Here is a 20178-nt window from a genome sequence, read left to right on the forward strand (position 1 = left end):
GTTCCAACACATGACAGTGTCTACTTTCTTATCGTTTAGGAATGGTTTCTAACAACACAACTCTGTATTTAATATAGTGCTCATTAATCCAATTAAAACATTTTCCCCTATGCGCAGAATACTTGTTCTTATTTTTTTATAATTTTTTTTTTACTTTTAGAATATATTTAGTGCTAAGAAAGATCTTAGATTTCCCAGATACAAACTGTACAGAACCGCAGAAGAGTGCAATGTTTTTATAAGTTCCTGGCTTTTAATGCCTTCTTTGGACTCTCACCTGTCAGTTGTCATTACTGTTCACTGGATTCTACTGTACTGGCTGTTCACAAAGAATGAACAAATTTGTAACTAATAGTGTGTATAATGAAAAGCCAAATGATGTGCCCCTACAGGTAGCAGTACTAACTCTTAACTCTATTAAATACTTTTTGGCTCTGCCAGGCTTTGAACTGGGACCATCCTACTTTGCCTTTATCACTGGGCCAGCAGATTCTGATTCCTTCACCTGTCTTCCCTATGACATCCTTGATTGGATATTTGATGCCAGTGGGCGTGCCTTATTTAAGAACTTTTCTTAACTCGTTTTCTTGCCTGAGCATTACTGTGGTTGCGATTTGAGCTAGGCAGCTTGCCCCTAACTCTAGCTGTTCCTGCTCTCACCCTACATTGTGATATTTCCAGTCCTTTCTTTTCTAGTCCTGCCATGGTCCTGTTCCTGTCCTGCCTTGTTCCTGTTCTGGTCCTGTAGTGACTTGGTCCTGCTTCTCCATCTCACTCCAGTCTGTCCTGCTTCCTCTGACTGCTCTGTCTGGCTTCAGTCTGTCCTGTTTCTCCACCCTGTCCCACTCCAGTCTGTTTTGCTTCTACACCCATGTTTGCTTCCAAACAGCTCTTTATCTGAAGGATTAACCCCCTCCTACTTGTGCATTTGGGGATTTCTTATTAAATTCCTGACAAATACTAGTAGTACTAGACATACTAATCATGGTTCCTGGACTAAAATGTATAAGTGTGCCTTCAGTGCATTACAGAGCATTCCCTGTACACGTGAAATGCAGTTCACAGCCCCCTCCACAGGGGGTCTGTCACTTGCTAACCTGGAATTTAATTTTAAGGGTCACTCACAACCAGGAAACTGATTAACTGTGAATTTGTACCATAAATGTTTATTTCTTGGCTTCACCTATGGCCCTCTCCTATTTATTGTACAATACTGTGATTGTTTAATGAATTGTCTAGCAACCAAATTGCAATAAAAATTGAAGATGGTATTCTTAGAATACTAATATCAACAGCATACTACATACAAATGTAAGTTTGCTTTTAAATGGGCTACTTATTCCACTGTTTTTAATTAATTCTTCAATGGCATCTAAATGCTCAAAATAAAAAGAGCCTTCATTACAGAGCTGTAAAATGTTTTAATCTTAAAAAGAGGTGTAAAAAGTGGTGCAAAATAAATGGCGCAGTTAGCAGGCTCTCTGTAGTCTTACCCGTGAATGCTATAACGCTATGCATTGTGATCATGGAAATCATCCATTACAAAGAGCTAATTATGGTGTGTTTTATTCAACGCCCCACAAACACCAACATTGTTGGCATTAATTTACAATACTGCAGACATGACATAAATTGACTTGGTGCAAAATTCAGCAGCACTCTGTAATTTATATGTAGGTTTTTCAACTACATAACACATATATCATGTAACACATAACAACACATGTATACAGGCAAGCATTTATAACAGCTGTATGACAAAGCCTGATTTTACATGGTGACATTAAAGTGGCAATGTGTGGCATAGTACACACATTTATAAATATGCCCCAAAATCTGATCCGCAAAAGTGGAGTCACTTAAATATCAATGTACTCTGTCCCAAGATAAATGAAATTGCTCTTGTGTGCTCTTAAAACACTCTTTGGGATATGAGAGATGAAGAAAAAGTCATTCATTACAGAATTATTCACTTTTCTCTGTGATTCACGTCCCAGTAATTACCATGACCAGCCTAATAAAAACTGCAACAAAACGAAGGTCAACTAGCAGTTAGAAGCGTTCATTTTCATTTCAATGTATTCATCTCTGGCTCCTAATGGCCTCATTTTCTCCCATGCTCTTTAATAAATACCACTGAATTACAGGTTAAATAGCTAAATTAAATTATTGCAATTACAGTGTGCAGAGGCCTGAAACTGGTTTACCTTTCCCATTTCAATTAGAGGTGAAGTTTCAACAGGCTCTGGATTCTGATTGCTGTCAATAGAATGAATTACACTGAATGTGAGCACAACCTTTACTTTCTCCTTATATGTATTGAAAGGTACAAAAGTGTGACGTAAGACGCATCTTCTTAAATGAGAGCCTGCTACACCTGGTACTAGCCGACTTGAATGTCACAATGAAGACACTTCTCATTTCAACGAACTATTAAAGAACCGGCATAACTAATGGTGGACTTCTATATTTTAGACAGTGACAAAAGTATTTCTACTGGTCTAGATGGCAGTCAGAACATAACTTTTACATCCAAAGCTAATATGGCTATGACTATAAGATAGATCTGCAACTGCACTCAAAAACCAAAAATTTTTTACCACATAAAGCAAAACTTTTACAGTGCAGTGTTTGTGATAGACAACTTGTCCACACAATTTGCTGCAGAAATAGAAAACACGCTCATTTGGAATTTTAGGCACTTTGCCAATTAATTGTACCACAGAGTGACATACTGTTGCAGATTCAACATTTGAGGGGGACAAACCCTCCCATTTGCTGCACTGGTCATTCTGTGCTTTAAATTCCAAGTGAATATAGTTACTAATCTGCGGGGGAATTTGTGGAGCACTTGTGGTCCTAGCATGTTGTTGACGTATTTAGGACTAACTATATTGAATGTCAAATGTATGGAAGCTCTCAAGTTACAAGCTTTAAAGTTTAACTCTACTAAAGTGTCAGACATGATTTTATCAATGTATACTGACACTACAGCTACACAGGACTCCTGAGGCACCAAGGGCCAGTTATCAGAAGAGAAAGAGTATCTGCCAGGTTCTAGACCAAGAAATTATGGCTAACTGGTGTATAATGGCTGAAGGTTTCCACCATGTGCATTTCTGGCCTGAGCTCAATGTAAGGACCTAGAAATAAAGGATGGGTTCTATGTCAAAGGCAATATATCAGTCATGCATGTTGATTAAACATTTGAATGCTTGTTCGTATTCTGTTTTTATTTGTACACTGCAAAGTGATGTGAAACATATTTAATGGAATTTGAATATTTTTATATTGTAGCTTCAAAGGGCTGCAAGAGTAGTACTAACTACTCATTATAAAAGTAATTATGGACATGTAGGGGCCTGTTTGCAAAAACTTAAAACAAAGTCTACCAAACTACCTTCCACAAATTGAACTAATTTATCAATAATTGTTCAGAGCGAAAAAACTGCAACAAAATCAAATGTCAATTTGTATTGTACAATTCATGCTCCGAAAACTCGATTTTATTGAATTTTCGCTGTGAAAACTCTGCAAACTCTGCTTTATCAGACAAAAACCCCAATTTTATTGGATTATCCAGCGCAGATCATGATGTCAAAAAACAACTTCAGGGGTATCTGCCATCGACTTCTACATAACCTCGACAGGTATGAGATGGAGTATTTTTAGATTCAGATTTTTACCAGCTTTGGGGTATAATAAATCTCAAAATATTTGAGTTTTTATTTTTCATTAAAATTCGAGTTTCCCCCCTAACAAACTGGACCAGAAAAAAAATCAAAGTTTTATAAAAGGGAGTGTGAATCTATTAAAGGAAGTATCACCTATACTTCACCTATACTTGAAACAAGGTTAGGGGTGGCGAAAGCCTCTGGCAGCCTCTAGGGGTGGGGAAATGATCTGTTCAAGTCACAGGCAGGGAATTGCTTACCTATGCACGCATGCAACCGCATCTGGACATTATAAAAGAACAGAATGATAATATTCTCATCTGTGTTTGTGTCACAATTCTTGACACACTGGGGGTCATTTATAAAAACTGGGCAAATTTGCACCTGAGCAGTAACCCATGGCAACCAACCAGATGATTGCTTATACTGGTTTACCTGCAGTGGCTTAAAAAGCTAATCACTTAAATACAATGGATCACTATCACAGAACTGCTTAAAACAGCTTGATTGCATTAGACAATCTTCCTTTAAGTCTAAGGACTAATACACTGTTCATTGACAGTGATAATTTAATGAATACACTTTTATCTGGATCTAAAAGTAAAATCCATTTAAGGGAATAATGACATTTCCTCAAGCTCAAGGCTCATACAACAATTGCATGTTACATTATTAAAAGCTGCGCTCATAAAAAAAAATGCAATCCTGACATTTGGGGAGGACAAGACAGTGAGTGTTCAATGGATTGATCAATGTAACGGATGACTAATTGAGTGCACAATGAAACTGTTGCAGCCCAATGATTTTCCCAATTGAGAGTCCTAAAAAGAATACATAAAGCCACTGCCAAAGCACTGTTATAGGTTTCTTTAGAAAATAACAATGACTGCAACTCTAGCTAGCAATAAATGGGTTATCCATATTCATTTTAGAGTTGAAATTTTACTTTCTTAAGTTATGAGTAAAGCACTGATTTTCAAATTTTGCTCCATGGTGTATACTATAGTGTCTTTTTGACAAATATTTCTTGCCAAATCTATCTTGGGAATTTGTCCTATTTCTGTCGCAGGTGACATGGCTTTCCAAAAAAATATGTGGAATACAACCTAATGCCTGTCCACTCAACACCCGTTTGGGTGTACTACTCACAGCAGACTGTGCTCACCAAATGACAATTATATTTATAAAATAACTTTAAATCAATATATAAAGTAAGGGTCTCCAAGTAAGTAAATAATAACTCAACACATATGGGAAGTGGCCCAGGTGCACTGCCCTGAGCCCTCAGCATAGGGAGCGGACAACCGAAAATTCTTTAAAGCAGGCACTCCAGTAAGGCAAACTTCCACCAGGCAAAGTCTTTAAAGTGAAAAAGTAGTTAACTGTGTCCACAGCCTTACTCGTTTCGTGTTAACAAACACTTAATCATAGGCTTCTAATCAGAGCCTATGATTAAGTGTTTGTTAACACAAATGCGTAAGGCTGTGGACACAATAAACTACTTTTTCACTTTGAAGACTTTGCCTGGAGTGCCTGCTTTAAAGAATTTTCAACTTTAAATCATTGACATTGCTAAGAATACATTTTGTTTGTGAAAAATATATTTTGAGTGGACAAATGCTTCAAAGTTTATAATTTTATAAAGTGCTACTAAAACAAGTAAGATTATGTTGATTTTTATGAAACTTTTTGTTACTAATGGAATTTCTACTTGGCTCTGCCAACATGTGGGCTGTCAGTATATAATATACTGAATGACTACTTGTCCCAGGCCTAAGAACATATTTACTGTACATGTACATAGGATTTGCTGTAACCTTGTTAACTTAACAGTGACTGCAATAGGTGCTCACACCCCATTTGAAGTATCTAGGGGTTCACTCAGGGGTACTGCTGCAATGAGGCGAGTTGAGAAGTCTGTCTTGCTTCTGTGTCTGTTACAGGAATCCTGTTTCCACTAAATCAGTGTTTAATTGCTAAAGCCAGTCAGAAACTGCCAAAAAGTGATAAGCTGCTGGTATACTAAAAAAACACCACTGGGTTGGACCAAAAATTATTTTGAAACAGGCTGTTGTTTTCTCACATACTTTTATATTACTCTCATCTTGAGATAACAAAGTAGCAGTGAGCTACTGTAATCTACAAATGATAATGTGCATTTTTATTCTTAAAGTAAAATATTTAAATGTAAAAGAAAGCAAATATTATTCACAATCAAGACACAAAAAGTTGAGACCAAGATGCAATTTTAACCAGAGCACATCATTATAAAATCATATGTTTGAAAAAGTCATATTGTATTTTCTGTTGATTTAAAAAAATAACTGATGGCTGTGGTTAATAGATCAGTTTGTTTAGTCATGTTTTTTTACCCTATTAAATACACTGCGACCAGCAGGGTCAGTAAGGCTGATGTAACACTTTGATTCAGTGTATGTGCTTAATCTTACACAGCGCACTGTGGTGAACAGATTAGTAACAACTTCCTCAAACTTTTTTTAAAATGGGTCACTGTGTGCTAAGAATAGCGTAAAAATGAACTGGGAAAAAAAGCACATTTTAAGCACAGCATTGCCTGAAAAAAGTTTTTAAAAAGCTAGAGCTAAGTAACAAATGTAACATTTGTTTTAAGAATTTAATAGGAAGGAACTGATTTGTGACACTTCATATCACTCTTTTTAGTAAATCAAGAGGAAATATTTCAGTTTGAGCCAACTTATTTGGAGTAAACAATATACAAGAGAGAGAGAGAGAGGTGCATAAGACAAGTGTACAAAAAAATCCCCCAAACAATTGCAGCATATAAATACCAAACCATTAAACCCATTCATCCTCATTGCTCAACAACCAGATTCATGAAACAGTTTCATCTCTGGATGGCTCAGCTGTAACTGAAGGAACGGATTGTAGTGTGAAGTGGTCAGTAACCAATTTACAGATCATTTGACACACAGATACGTAGATGGTGGTCATTTTTTAACATCTAATATTTTTTAATAATTTTGCATTAAATGATCATAGCAGGTCAAAAAATGTTTCTTTTGTGGACAAAATAAACTGTTAAATGGTCTTCCATTCAGGCCAAAAATAGCAACCAACTAAATATGTACTTATGTAATCAGCTGACTGATACAAGGAATATATTTCATTCCATGAGGAAAAAACATATAACTTAAGCCCTGATTTCCCAAAAGACTGCAGTGGTGTTTTCCTGAGAAAACGTTTTCTCATCTATAAGGCTAAAACAAGGGATATCTCGATATCTCTGTCATGATACACCAGTTACAAGCATTTTTGCAAGGTGCTATCAATAAAAGGGGGTTGGGGGAAATCTTCCTTCATATATTAAAACATTTTAGTGAGCTCTGAACAGCACAGAACAAATTTTAATGCCTAATTTTTTCAACTTATTTATATTACTGCTCATATAGACACAATGCAGACTTGCTTCTAGGCACTTAACTGTGCACATGCCTACTTGCTTTCAGTGTTGGGGACTGTTTATTATACATGTGCTTGCTGCCTTTTCTTCAGACTGTGGAGCTCATGAATCTAACCAGCATCTGTTTGCAATTCCCATTCATAGATATGGAATCTTTTCAGCTGGACATTAATCATTCTCAACAGCAGCAATTAGATCCTTGAGACATATAAGAACAAATCAGATTATTCTAAACTAAAATAAAAATGCTACATTTGATTCAAAACAAAAGCAGCAAATGATTTTAAACTGAAGTGACTGTGCAGCCTTCTATGTTATGTATATTAAATAAAGGGCAGATTTCTTTCCATGGGCATTTTAACTAAGGAGCTACGGGGCTCACACAATCCCCCAGTCATTATTATTAACACTCTATGATAGGTTAATCTAGAACAAATGTTAGGACAAAATGTTAAATCTGACCTTACCCATTGACTTCTAATGCTTTATGCCATGAGTTTTTTAACTTTTGTGTTGACAACATCCATGTTTTACTCATTTTAATCTTCACTACCTGAACTGAATTTTCATTTAAGCTTACAGGTGTCTATACTGTATATATATATGTATATATATATTGGATGACAATACATATGACTTTTTGGTTACGGATTACCCCCGCACCCCCATTATCTATACACTGCCAAAGGTGCACAAATCCCTATCTGCCCCTCCAGGCAGACCAATAATCTCAGCGGTTGGGTCGCTATATCAATCGGTTTCCACCTACATTGACCACTTCCTCCAGCCAGTAGTGCAAACAATGCCATCCTACACACAGGACTCTCGCCATGTGATTAAGAGACTTAATGAAATTACTGATATCCCTCCAGACTGCATTTTGGTGACGATGGACGTCAAGAGCTTGTATACTGTGATTCCTCATGATATGGGTATCGCGGTCTGTAGAAAAGCTTTACTTTCAACTCAATCCACCTCTGTGCCAACTGAATTCCTGCTTCAACTCTTGGAACTGACTCTAACACGTAACTTTTTCAGGTTCGAGAAATCTTTTTACTTACAGACCTCGGGGACAGCCATGGGAAGTGCCCTTGCACCTTCATATGCGAACATCTTTATGTACGAGTTTGAAACAACACACATCATGCCTTTAGTGGGTAGGGAGATACTCACCTATTTTCGTTATATTGACGATCTGTTCATGATATGGACCAACTCCCAGGAGGCCCTGTTGTCCTTTTTCCATCATCTTAACAGCCTGGACACACCAATCAAGCTTACTTTAAACTTTGATACCAATAACATTGACTTTTTGGACCTAAACATTTTCTTTGAGGATGCCCACTTAGGCACTAGATTGTTCCGAAAACTGACGGACCGCAATTCAATTTTGCATGCTAATAGCAACCACCCCCCAGCCACTATTAGGGGGATTCCATATTCCCAATTCCTTAGAGTGATCCGCAATAACAGTTCGAGGGAAACAGCCCTGGCACAAACTAAAGAAATGTTTAACAGATTTCTGAATAGGGGATACTCTGTGGATTTACTAAATGTGCAACTGGAGAGGGCACTGCAGCACTCACAACCTACATTGCTTAAGAGTAAACCTACGACAGGGAGTTCAGCTGATCATCTGATCTTCACCACCACCTTTTCATCAGCATCCAATGGCCTATCTACAAGTATCAAGAGAAATTGGCCAATGCTTAATATGGATGAATCTCTATCCCTTCATCATGCGCCCAGACCACTGATGGGCTACAAGAGAGGCCGTAGTCTAAGAGACATACTGGTACGTACTGACCTTATAGGACTTAACCAACCTGCTACTAACTGGCTCACCGCACAGAAGAAACTAGGATGTTACAAGTGCCCTGACTGTGTGACCTGCAGGTGCTTACTTACTGGCATTGATTTTCCACACCCACACACGGGAAAAAGATTGAAGATTTTGCATAGACTTAGTTGCACGTCGTCCTTTGTGGTGTATTTTATCACATGTGCATGCGGGACTGTATTATGTAGGCAAGACAAGCACCACCCTCAAAGAACGTATCGGGAACCACAGGTCAGCCATCAGTAAAGCTCTAAGAGAGGGCAATGCCCTCCAGCCGGTGGCCAAACACTTTCTACTCAAAGGACATTCCTTGCCCACTTTCCGTTGTATGGCCATAGACTTTCAGCCCCCCCTGGACAGGGGAGGCAATCGTGATCAAGCACTACTAAGGAGGGAGTCAAGATGGATCCATAAACTGGACACTGTGACCCCCCGTGGTCTAAATGAGACACTGCCCTTAGGGTGTTTCGTTTGATGAACTTTATATAATGAAAGATTCACAAGGCAGTAGCCTGCCCCCACACTTTGATACTTGTCCCATTGTGTTTTGCTTGTGCGGTCTAAAGAGACATTTTGTATCCTGTGGACTCTTTGGACACTTATAATTGTTGCCTCCGCCACATAGTTGCTATTTTGTAACCTTCTCTCCCCCTACCCAGACCTGTGTAGTTTTCTGATACTATATATAGTTTTTAACAGTTCACCTCATAGTACCGTTATTACCCCTGTGTTCACCTTGCCCTCATATTTGAGTGTGCTACAATATACAGTATCCCTGAAGTACCCTTTCTAGCACCCATTGCTTGCATGTGAACCTCTTGCAGGAAGGCGATGAGGCACCAACAGTAGCCAGCAATAAGTCCTGTGCACCCTCAGTCCGTTTCAATGGGTTAGCAGCAGGTTAACAGGGGGGCTCTGGCTCGCTTTAATTAGTGAACCAGCCCCCCTTAGACCAGCAGGCTTCCTCGGTCCTGTAAAGCGCAAATTGAGTTTTATGGCATTGATGCGCCTCATAGGGAGGCTTGCAAAGGCGCTTGGACACGGACGCTAGCTTAGGGTTGCTAGGCAACGCGACTATACGCCTGCACGCTGATCTGCCCGGTTCGCGAGTAAGTTCCGGTTCATCTCTGCAACAGGTTGGACGGGTGAGTTCAGAATGCGGGTACAGGGGCTGCGCATACTGTATCGAGCGCACTAAGAATGCCTGAATGGAGCTTCCACACTTTGTTAGTAACGGTACGTTCACTCTGTCACTGGCTTTGCGTGTTACCACTGTGTTCTCACTAAGACGGTTGCTAGGACTCCCTAGTAACCGTTTTTGGCGCCAAACCTGTAGGTTTAAATAGCCATTTTATGTGCACTGTTATTTTTTCCTTCCCTGATGAAGGTTCTTGATTAGAACCGAAACGTTGGACACAATAAACCTGTTATAGTTTACTCTCTGCTGCTTTGATTTGGTTGCTTAATTCGGAGTGCCGTCATCTCTGGATTTATACCTTGTATTAACTACGGACTGGCACCCAGATTTGGATCTCGCTCATGGTGTGCGTTCCACTTTGGACTACTATATATATATATATGTACAAACCATTCCAGTAGAAGTATAAGCAGCTACTTGCCCACTGCTTTTCAAGTAAGGAGTTCACTGGCTGCCCAAAGTAACAATTTTATACAGCAAGTGACTCACTCAGTCCTACAGTTAGGAAGGTGGATATCTCAAATGTCTCAAACTTGAATTGGTTAATTAGACCAGATAAATCAATAGCTAACACATTTGCCCACAAATGACATTGGTTCAACTAGTTGCTACTTCTGCAATTTTGGGACTCAAAGCTAGAGTGTTTTGGTAGGTTGTAGATCACTTATAAAATATAACATATTTCCAAAACTATGGTGGATGATGAAGGCTATTTGTGACACAGATTGTTACATGGTAAGTATATGAGTAGCTGACAAGAACAATTATGATCATCAGTCAAAGCTATCAACAACCATACACTTATATCAGGAGCATTTTATATGTCCTAGATACTTTAAGTCTTGGCAAAAACATTCGTACTTTAAATACATGTTGAACAGGTAAACTTACTGCTTCAAGCCACAGTAGAAACTAGGTGATAAACTATTAGGTTGCCTTATCTTATGGTATTTTTACCCATCATTTTACTATGGGATTCTAAATCTTATATCACAGCATTGGTATTGGCCTATTTCAAAACAGTAATGTATTATTTTCCCAGAAAGTCAGCAACACAAACTACCTAGGATTTTTTTGTCTTGTTCAGTTCTAAAATACCTATACCATCACTACATAATGGCAACAGCTTTCATGAGGAAATCAAAGAACCTCATGCAGAAACTTGTGTCAGATGAGTGGCAGTGTCTGTCTAAAAATGTCTACAGTGCTAGTTCTCAAGAGAAAATTAAAAATATGCCTTAATATTGCTACACATTTATTTTAATTCAAACAGCCAAGAAAACAATACTCTTAAAAAAAATGAAGTAATATGAGATGTCTCGCACCATCCATCCACATTTATTGCTAGTATCCCATCAAGCTCTAATTATTTTTTTAATTAAGAACCTGGGAACCTTACATGGGCATGTTTATTTCTCACATCTGGTTTTGCTTGATAGATTTTTTTTAAATAAAATCAAATATTACTATTCTGAGCACCACACTCTTTTGAGGTTGTGGATTTTGCCAAAGAAAATGCAAGCTTTTGCTTACTTTGTTCGTGGGGCGCAACAACCCTTATGTGTGCCTGGATGGTTCTGACTGGCCGTGAAAAGAATTCTAAATAAAACACAAACATTCAAATTTGGCATTGCCACAGAAGCGAGTTTAGGACTAATTTCAGAATGCAAACGGCTCTCACACAGTAAGACTGGCTCCAGTATAAATGAAACCAGGCACAGTAAAACTGACAGTAAACTTTGTGTTAAAGGAACAGTTCTCTTTTCCCCATATACTCTTAATCATACTCTCTTTTTCCAAGCAAAAACATCTGTTGCAAAGAGTAGGAGGCCCTGATATTTTAAAGTTAAAAATCTACAAGAAACTGAAAGACTAGTACTTGAAAAGAGAGGCAATATATCTTTATATGGTAAACTTAGTCTAATATTTTTTTATTGCCGTTTAAGTGAGCAATAGGGGATTTGATAACTAGTTACAAGGAAACTTTCATAAAAAACCCAAGTGTTTTATTTTTGCTTGTGTTACTTTTTGCACAAATATGGACAAAATGATTCTCCTTTTTTTTGCATTTGGCTTTGATCTCGGACATCAATGAAAAAAGTGCACATTTTCATGTGTTAATGTCATACAGACAGTGCTTGTGTCTTGTTTGTGTATTTTCGGTATCAAAAGTTCTGTTGTGTCTATTACTAGTGTACTACATTGAAACATTATAAGGTACAAGGGAACACTATACTTTAGACATATCATTGATCTGGGCTCCATTTGTGGTCCTTTTGTTTCTGTTTTTTCTTGGCAACTTTGCCCACACGTTGGACACGATTCCCTTGCAGCACTCACTCAACGGAACAGCAGACATCGGTGTCACTAAAACATCTTTATTCACCTGACAATCCTCCTAATGCATTTTGTGTGAACCCACACTTTGCCCACCCATTGGAAAACATTTGCATTGACTTGATGTAAGCAGAAAACTACAGGAATTTGGAAACAAACTGCTACATTGTGGAAAACACACAACCATATACTACCATTGGCAATGAGCGAAACTTTTTTGCAGAGTTTCGCTGGGAAAATGACGCTCATAGAATCTAAAGGTGAAAAAAATAGTTGCAGTGAAAAAAAATTGTCACGCAATTTGTCACACATCAAAAATGTTATCGCCTTTAGACTTCGATGCATTATGGTGAATTTTCGGCATTTCGCAAATTTTCAGCGCAGCAAAAAGGGTCAGATTCGCCCATCACTAACTACCCTTACAACCATTTTGCACTTTGCCTTTTGTCCTGTTTGTAAATTAGATCCAGTGCATTTTTAATTTTAGAGGTCACATAAGATAAAAAAAGCCAGATACTTTGATGTTTATGTTGTATATTTTCTAATGTAACCGGGAACTTAGATTGGGGCTGATGGGTATGATGTATAATCTTTATAAAGAACTATGTATACATGTCTGTGCTATATAGATACATATAATAAAATAGATAAGATATAATAAAATAAAAATAAAAGCTTGCACCACTAAACCAAAAGAGAGCGATAGAAAGAAGAAGTAGTTACAAACAATGATAGTTGCTCTGTTTGTTGTTACATCTTGCAGTGCAATAAAAATAGCCTTTTATCCTGATCTCAGAAGCCTGGAAAATCATCCTGGCGGATGCAATGGGAATAAATAGGGAGAAAATTACTCAGGGCTTTGCATCAACATGAAATTAAAAAGTGACGCTGCACTCTCACAGGTCTGAATGATTTCTCCCGGGTTTTGATAATGCTAATGCGTAAATATCATGCCATTCAAAAAAAAACAGTTGCTGCTAATGGTTACATTGAGGTTGTGCAGAATTCACAGAACAAGGGCTCAAACAAATGAGATTATATAATAACTCTAAGCCACAAATGTGTATCCTAATGGAACATTTCAGATACCTGTGTGTGATGCTAGTGATGTAAACAGCAAAGTACTTTCTGATTTAAGCGAACAAGCCATGTTCCTTGGCCAACACTGAGGCAACCCATATTAACTGGAAGAATATAGCGTAAGTAAGCCAATTTCTAATTAAAATTAAAAATGAACAGAACTAAGTTTTTGTGTTTGGAATTCAAACAAAACAAGAATATAGCATTTTGCTAGTTATATTGTATTTCACTTGCTCCAGCTCCTAAAAATTTTTGTTCTGGCTCCTAACATTTTGCAATAAACTCAGAGGGAAGCACTTTCATTAAAAAATCATAGAGCTATTAAGAATTCATCAACATTTCCAGGATGGATATACTATGTGGCACTACATGATTATAATTGCAACATTTCTTAACAATACATAAAACTAATTTTAAAAAAATGTATAAAATAAAAATTAGCAGAAACTGTTAGCATTGATTGTCAAGCTAACTTCAGACAGCTATAGTCACAGCAAACATGTGTAAGAAATTGCCAAAATGCTATTATTGGACTCAGGAGTTATACCATGAACATCTGTTGATGCAACCATGCACCAGAAATTCTACACTTTTTTTTAGTAAAATTACCATGTACTGTATTTCTGAAATATGAGGGACTTCTCATATTGCATTCTGTTGCTGCAAAGTGAAGAGGGCAAACTATTCAAAAAATTTGAATAAAATATTAATCATTAATTAAATATTTTTTAATATGAGTTGGATAATGTTATATAAATATAGTAATGTAGTAATATAGTAATGTAGTAATAGTCACCCATGTCTATACATATACATATATATAGATTTGCAGACTTCATTGTGGGTAGGGAATTCATATAAAAGGTCTTACTGGGAACAGCAGGGTTTAGGTGCAGAAAACATTTTCCAAAATATTGGTCTGATGTTCAAACAGCTTCCTATAGTCTTCTTGATCTTCTGGTAACCAAACATCTGCACTTGGTTTAACTACTCCAACAAAGAAATTATCTCTATGCATGTATACTGGCTGAGATCCAATACTGATGGAAAGGATAGCTTTCTCTGCTACTGAAATATGTCTTCATTTTGCCTTTTACCCCTCTTTTCTTAAATCTAGCAGGTGTGCTTGAACTGCAATCACACAGTACATAAACACCGAGCACCCTTGAAGGTGGTGTTGATTTTCCTTGCATTTGTACGTATTTTGACTGATTTGATTTCTGCTGTTTGTGAATTACACATTTACAAATGTCATATCTTCCTGAACAAGTCTACAACAAGAATCAACTGTTTTAATAAGTAGTTTAACTATAGTCATTATGAAGTGCCTCAGTTGACAGCCACTCTTTGCCTTTGTCGACTAGCCATGTTAAGCCCAGTTGAGTTATTTCCCCCCATATTTGGCCACTCTTCTCCCAAAGCATTAGGAGGATTTTAATCTCAAATAAATAAAGCTACGAGTAAAAACTTTATACAGTAATATAGTAGAAATTGAGTTCATCTTCATCACTTTCTGCAATCTGCTCAGACAAATTGCAGCAATATATGATATGGTTGAGTAAAATTGCATTTCCAAGTTTGCAAAAAAAAGGGGGGGGCACCAAATATCATATATATTAAATGGTCATTCAAAAGGAAAAGGTTGTGGCAATAGTATCATATGTTGAGTAAAATAGACATGTACTGGGAGAAAATCGATTTAATTCTAAATGCAATTTAATTCTTAAATTAAGCTTCCAGGCATGATAATGACAGGACTGGTCAGGTGACTTCTCACATTATAACAAAGCACAAGCGTGAGAATTTTGAAGCATGTATAACCGTGAAAAATATATGAATGCCACAATATGCCCTTTCATATCTGGCAAATTAACTTGCATTCTCATTTCCTTTGCATCTGTTTTTGACTCTTTGTTGAATATTCCTCCTTGTAAAACCCCCTCACTTTTTTCTGAAACAGAGGCCTGAAACTTAACACAACAACATTTTATCAGGCGCTAGAGACTTGAACATTCGTTTGCTGTGAGCTTGATAAAGATAAATTATCAAGGAATATTATTTATGGGCTTTTCTTACTGCAATGACCAGTGTCAGCTCCCCTCATCTAGAACTTTAAAGAGCTGCATACAGCATTGCATTAAAAATTAATTACACATGCTATTTTATTGATAGTGCATAATGTAATGAGCACCAGCTGTGCTAAATATCCAAACTCCTTTTTAAGATGGCTATAAAAAAAGTTAAAGAAGAGGGAGAGAGACAGAGAGAAGAGAGAATGCATTTCCAAATGCTCATAGTGTCATTAGAGAAAAACAGCAACATCTTGTATGGATTTTGAAATAGGAGTCTTTGATTACGCCCACTGGTTGGGCCACGTGAAAGATTCATGCTGAGGATCGGAGCAGTGGGTCCTGATTAACCCCATACGCACTAAAGAGGAAAATTAACTGATGCCATTAGGTTCCTCAGTAATTTAAACCCACCTATAGGTCACAGTGCACAAAGTGAATGTGTGTCACTGGCTTTCTCTACTCTAGGTTATCATAATGATAATGATCAGTAGGCCATAATGTCCTGAATTGTGACATCAGTGCTGTCTGTTTAATTTAGTTCTGTTGTGAGATAACAATGGCAATAACTTAGTAGGCCAAGTCATGGTCAACCTACTGACGAAATTTATGAAAAATATATGGTTATTGATTGACATCCATCTTCATGTGCAGAAATAGAGTACTATTTTAATTTAATTAATAGACTGAGTTCAATTCAAGCCTTATTTACCAGGCTTGTGTTGCGCATAAGTATATATGTTCACTCTGTCACATTATTTATATGTATGGTGATCAGGTTACTTATATGTAAGGTGATCAGGCTATCCTTTTAATCCAAGGTGTAGCCTGTGCAACCCTGCATTATTCATTGACCATAAATGTTATACATTTAAATTTAAATATTTATGATTTTATCCATAAGACATACAATCACAGATGGCTAGCATTGCCTCCCCGTGTTCATATGATGATATAGAGTTGCTGTACTTCCAACCTGCAACACACCAAGGCTGCTACAGTTCTTGTAACTCATGTAACTATATAAAGTAAACATTTTTTGAGTTATGCATTTAAGACTGATGTTATGGCCCAACTAGTCTTTCATTTTAGTCTGGCATTTTACATTTTGGGAGCCTATGCAACCTGGATCCATTATTTGGAAGATGTGCCACTGTGCCTTCCATAGAACCTGTTCTCATAGTTCACCCAAATGGTCAGCTGTCCAAACAAAAGCAACTATTATGTTGCCATCAGGGACCTGTAGCATGACATACTGAGGTGTCACTTTTAGCTACACTTACAGGTGGCCATAACCAGAGCAAAAAGATCCAGCTGACTTTCTTATACATATTGAACCATACATACTCCTTAAAAAAATTTTTAAAACTTTTCATTATGTAGGAAACTGTATAGAATTGTGGAGTGGGGTACCATGAAAATGATGTATTTTAATGTGTCCATTCCCAACAGCTATGCATACATTAGTATTCATATTACAAATAAGTTCAGTTAATCAATAAGATATTAATTATATGACTTGACGAAGGTTCACCCCTTGTCATGGTCTTCACCAAATATCTAATATTAAGGCAAGCCCTCCACCTGAAAGCTTATCTCTTGCACCAATACATTCAAACATTAGACTGTTAGTAATAGACAACAGATTTGTCTAAAACAACTATACACACATGTTTAGAAATGTATTAAAAAATAATTTTTACAAGGTTTATGTTACAAAATGTTGGTCCATAAAGATGGAGCTTTATTAGGTCCATTAATTTATTAATTACTTTATCCTCTTCTTTTTTCTTAAAACTCTAACTTGTAGCTTTGCGATTTTAACAGAAACTAAAGAAAGGAACAGGTAATGATTTCCTGACCAAATCTTTGTGATGCTGTTGTGTCTGAGTGGATGGAGAGATGCAAGGGTTAAGTGCATCTTGTCTTCGTTTACTTTCCAAGGGAAGATAATGTTTCTTTCAGGCAGAGCTTGGCCAAATACTGTCATAAACACTTAGTGTGTGCTTTGATATACCCTATTCTCTAAGTGCTGTAGACTGCAGCAGTAATTATGGGAAGCCTAGAAAACAAGTCGATTTCTCCGCAAAGCTGGCATCTCTTTCCAGTGAGGCGATCACTCAAGAACTATCAGTACCAACCATTTCAAGAAAATGCATAAATGCTTGGATTTTTCTTATGCTTTGTGTTTTGCTTCACACATTAACTGTGTGCACCTTTTAGGTAAATCTTGTGCATATTTGGAAATACAGGAAAAATATATTGCACTAACACTAGATTGCTGGGGGTTTTCTTTATATATTTTCAGTACTGTTTCATAGGGCTACTTTGTTGCCAAAAATGAATACTTTGTCTGTAATTCATCACATTTCACTGTTTAAAAAAAAAGAAAGGCAAAGTAAATTAGCCTCTGAAACTGGAGAGCTTGTATTTGTGCTTAATGCTTGCTAACGTCACAAATGATATACAGATGCTTAACACAAAATACTCAAGTATATCAGATAGACAGCAAGCTTTTTTGGAGATGAAAGCAGACATAATAGAGGCTTGCATAAACTGCCCATAGAATTGAGCATGTATGGTGCAAGATATAAAGTCATCCCTGCTTTACAAATAGAAACCTGGCAACTGCTATGCCTGTCAAGCAATGTAAGATAGATTTATTCAAGCAGGTGAGATGAGAGGCTAACTCACTAACCAGAAACGAACAGTATATTCTTGAGCAATTGTTGGCCCTTACAACTGCTGCAAGAGTTAAATGAATGTAAGGACAGGCCCTGCATCCATTTACAGTGAACATGTTGGAATGCAAGCCTCTCTCAAAATCCCTCCATTTGTTTTCTCAAGTGAGAGTTTATTGGTGGCTGTTAGTTGTCGAGGACAGAGTCCAGATTCCTGCTGCTCGGCACCCACTAAAACTTTCTCACACCTTAACACACCCAGCCCAGCCACCCAAAAAACAAGGCATTGACTCAACTTCAGACTTTACACAAGATCACATATAATCTAAGTCTTGCTATAGCCAGTGGGGTTTTGCAAAAAATTAATAAAAGTATGACTAGCATTTCAGCAGATCAATACTTCAATGCAAATTATTTTTTGTTGCCTGCAAAGGCAATATTGGTTAATGCCAAGCACATTTTGTATGGTGCAATGAAAGGAAAAATAAAATAATGTCTAAGGAGCAGTTAAAATGAAATTCCACAGAGGTACAGAATCTATTACTCTAGAGGTAGATTTAAATTGTAAGCTTTTTGCACAGGACCTTCTGTACCTGTTGTTTTTTATCCATTCTGCTCAGAATAACCCAAATGCACCACATTTATATGTCATAGATCATTTTACTCACACAAGACCCTATAATGTTGTGGTTGACTTGCTTATGTTAGTACAACTATTGAAAAGGTCTACAATATAATACATATTTAGAGGCAAGTTTACAACATATGCTATACTGTATATTAATATTATGAACCACATGTGTATAACTAACAGGTATTTAAAACAAAACAGCATAGGTATAAAAATAATGTATTTAGCAATCCGTTTATCTGATCTGTCCACCCTTCTGTCAGCTTTATCCATATATTTCTTTATCAACCCAAAATGCATTTTAGGAATGCATTACCTTTCTTTAGTATTAGATAATGAAATGATTATGTTCACCAAAAAGACATCTTTTAGTTACACACCACTGCTCACTGATCTGGCAACTCCCTCTGTGATCACATTTGAAATACTTCATCTTTGGCACAAGTTCCCGCACTCATCTCAGAAAGGACTGCATTTGATTTTGTCGTTTATCTTAAATGGCTCAGAGACCACCAGTGCAAAACATTTGTGTGAAGCTGTTGCCAAAACCACAAGTGAGTGATCTAAATTCCCTATGTAAATACTTCAGCTCTAAGTATTAGGAATAAAAATTTTACACTAAGTGCTTTTTTGTGAGGTCTGATCTTCATGGGAAGTTTATGCACACGCTCATTTCCTGTCATCAACATTTTTGATCTGCTTCCTAATCTAACACTTTAAAGTTGCACATAACGCAACAGGTCTGCATCTTCCATCAGCAAAAATAACCCTCTAAAAAGCATATTTACACATAATCTGTCTTAAATAGTTCTTAGAAATCAAAGCAGTGTTGTGAAGAGGTATTTTGTTTGGGCTTTTAATGTTGTGGCTCATTCATTCTAACAAAGCTGATCTTAATTCTGCATCAATATCAGGTTTGCTAGAAGGAAAGTATGGCCCAATGATTATGTGGCATGTAGGTAAGGTGATTTCCTATGCAAGTACACTAGGTTTTTTATTATGGGTAAGCAATTTTGGGCTATACATAAAGTAAAGGATCTTCAGGGGAACATCATATATACATGGGGTGAAGCCAAACAATCTTTTAGTTTCACCAAGCGTTTTAAATACTTTTGTGCACCCTCAAGATATGTACAGTCCGTTATTTAGTGCTAATAAAGTAGAAAAAGTCTAATCATATTAATGGAGACAGAGCTCACTTGTTGGTTATTCCCTCACAGCAGATC

At 37.1% G+C, this 20178-nt stretch overlaps 1 protein-coding gene across 4 annotated transcripts in view; it reads right to left on the minus strand.

Annotated features, from left to right (window-relative positions):
- Positions 1-20178, minus strand: part of bcl11b.L (BCL11B, BAF complex component L homeolog) — a 73010-nt gene that overhangs the window by 14443 nt on the left and 38389 nt on the right. The window lies entirely within an intron of this gene.

Source organism: Xenopus laevis, chromosome 8L (assembly GCF_017654675.1).
Source record: "Xenopus laevis strain J_2021 chromosome 8L, Xenopus_laevis_v10.1, whole genome shotgun sequence".
NCBI classification, from domain to species: Eukaryota; Metazoa; Chordata; class Amphibia; order Anura; family Pipidae; genus Xenopus; species Xenopus laevis.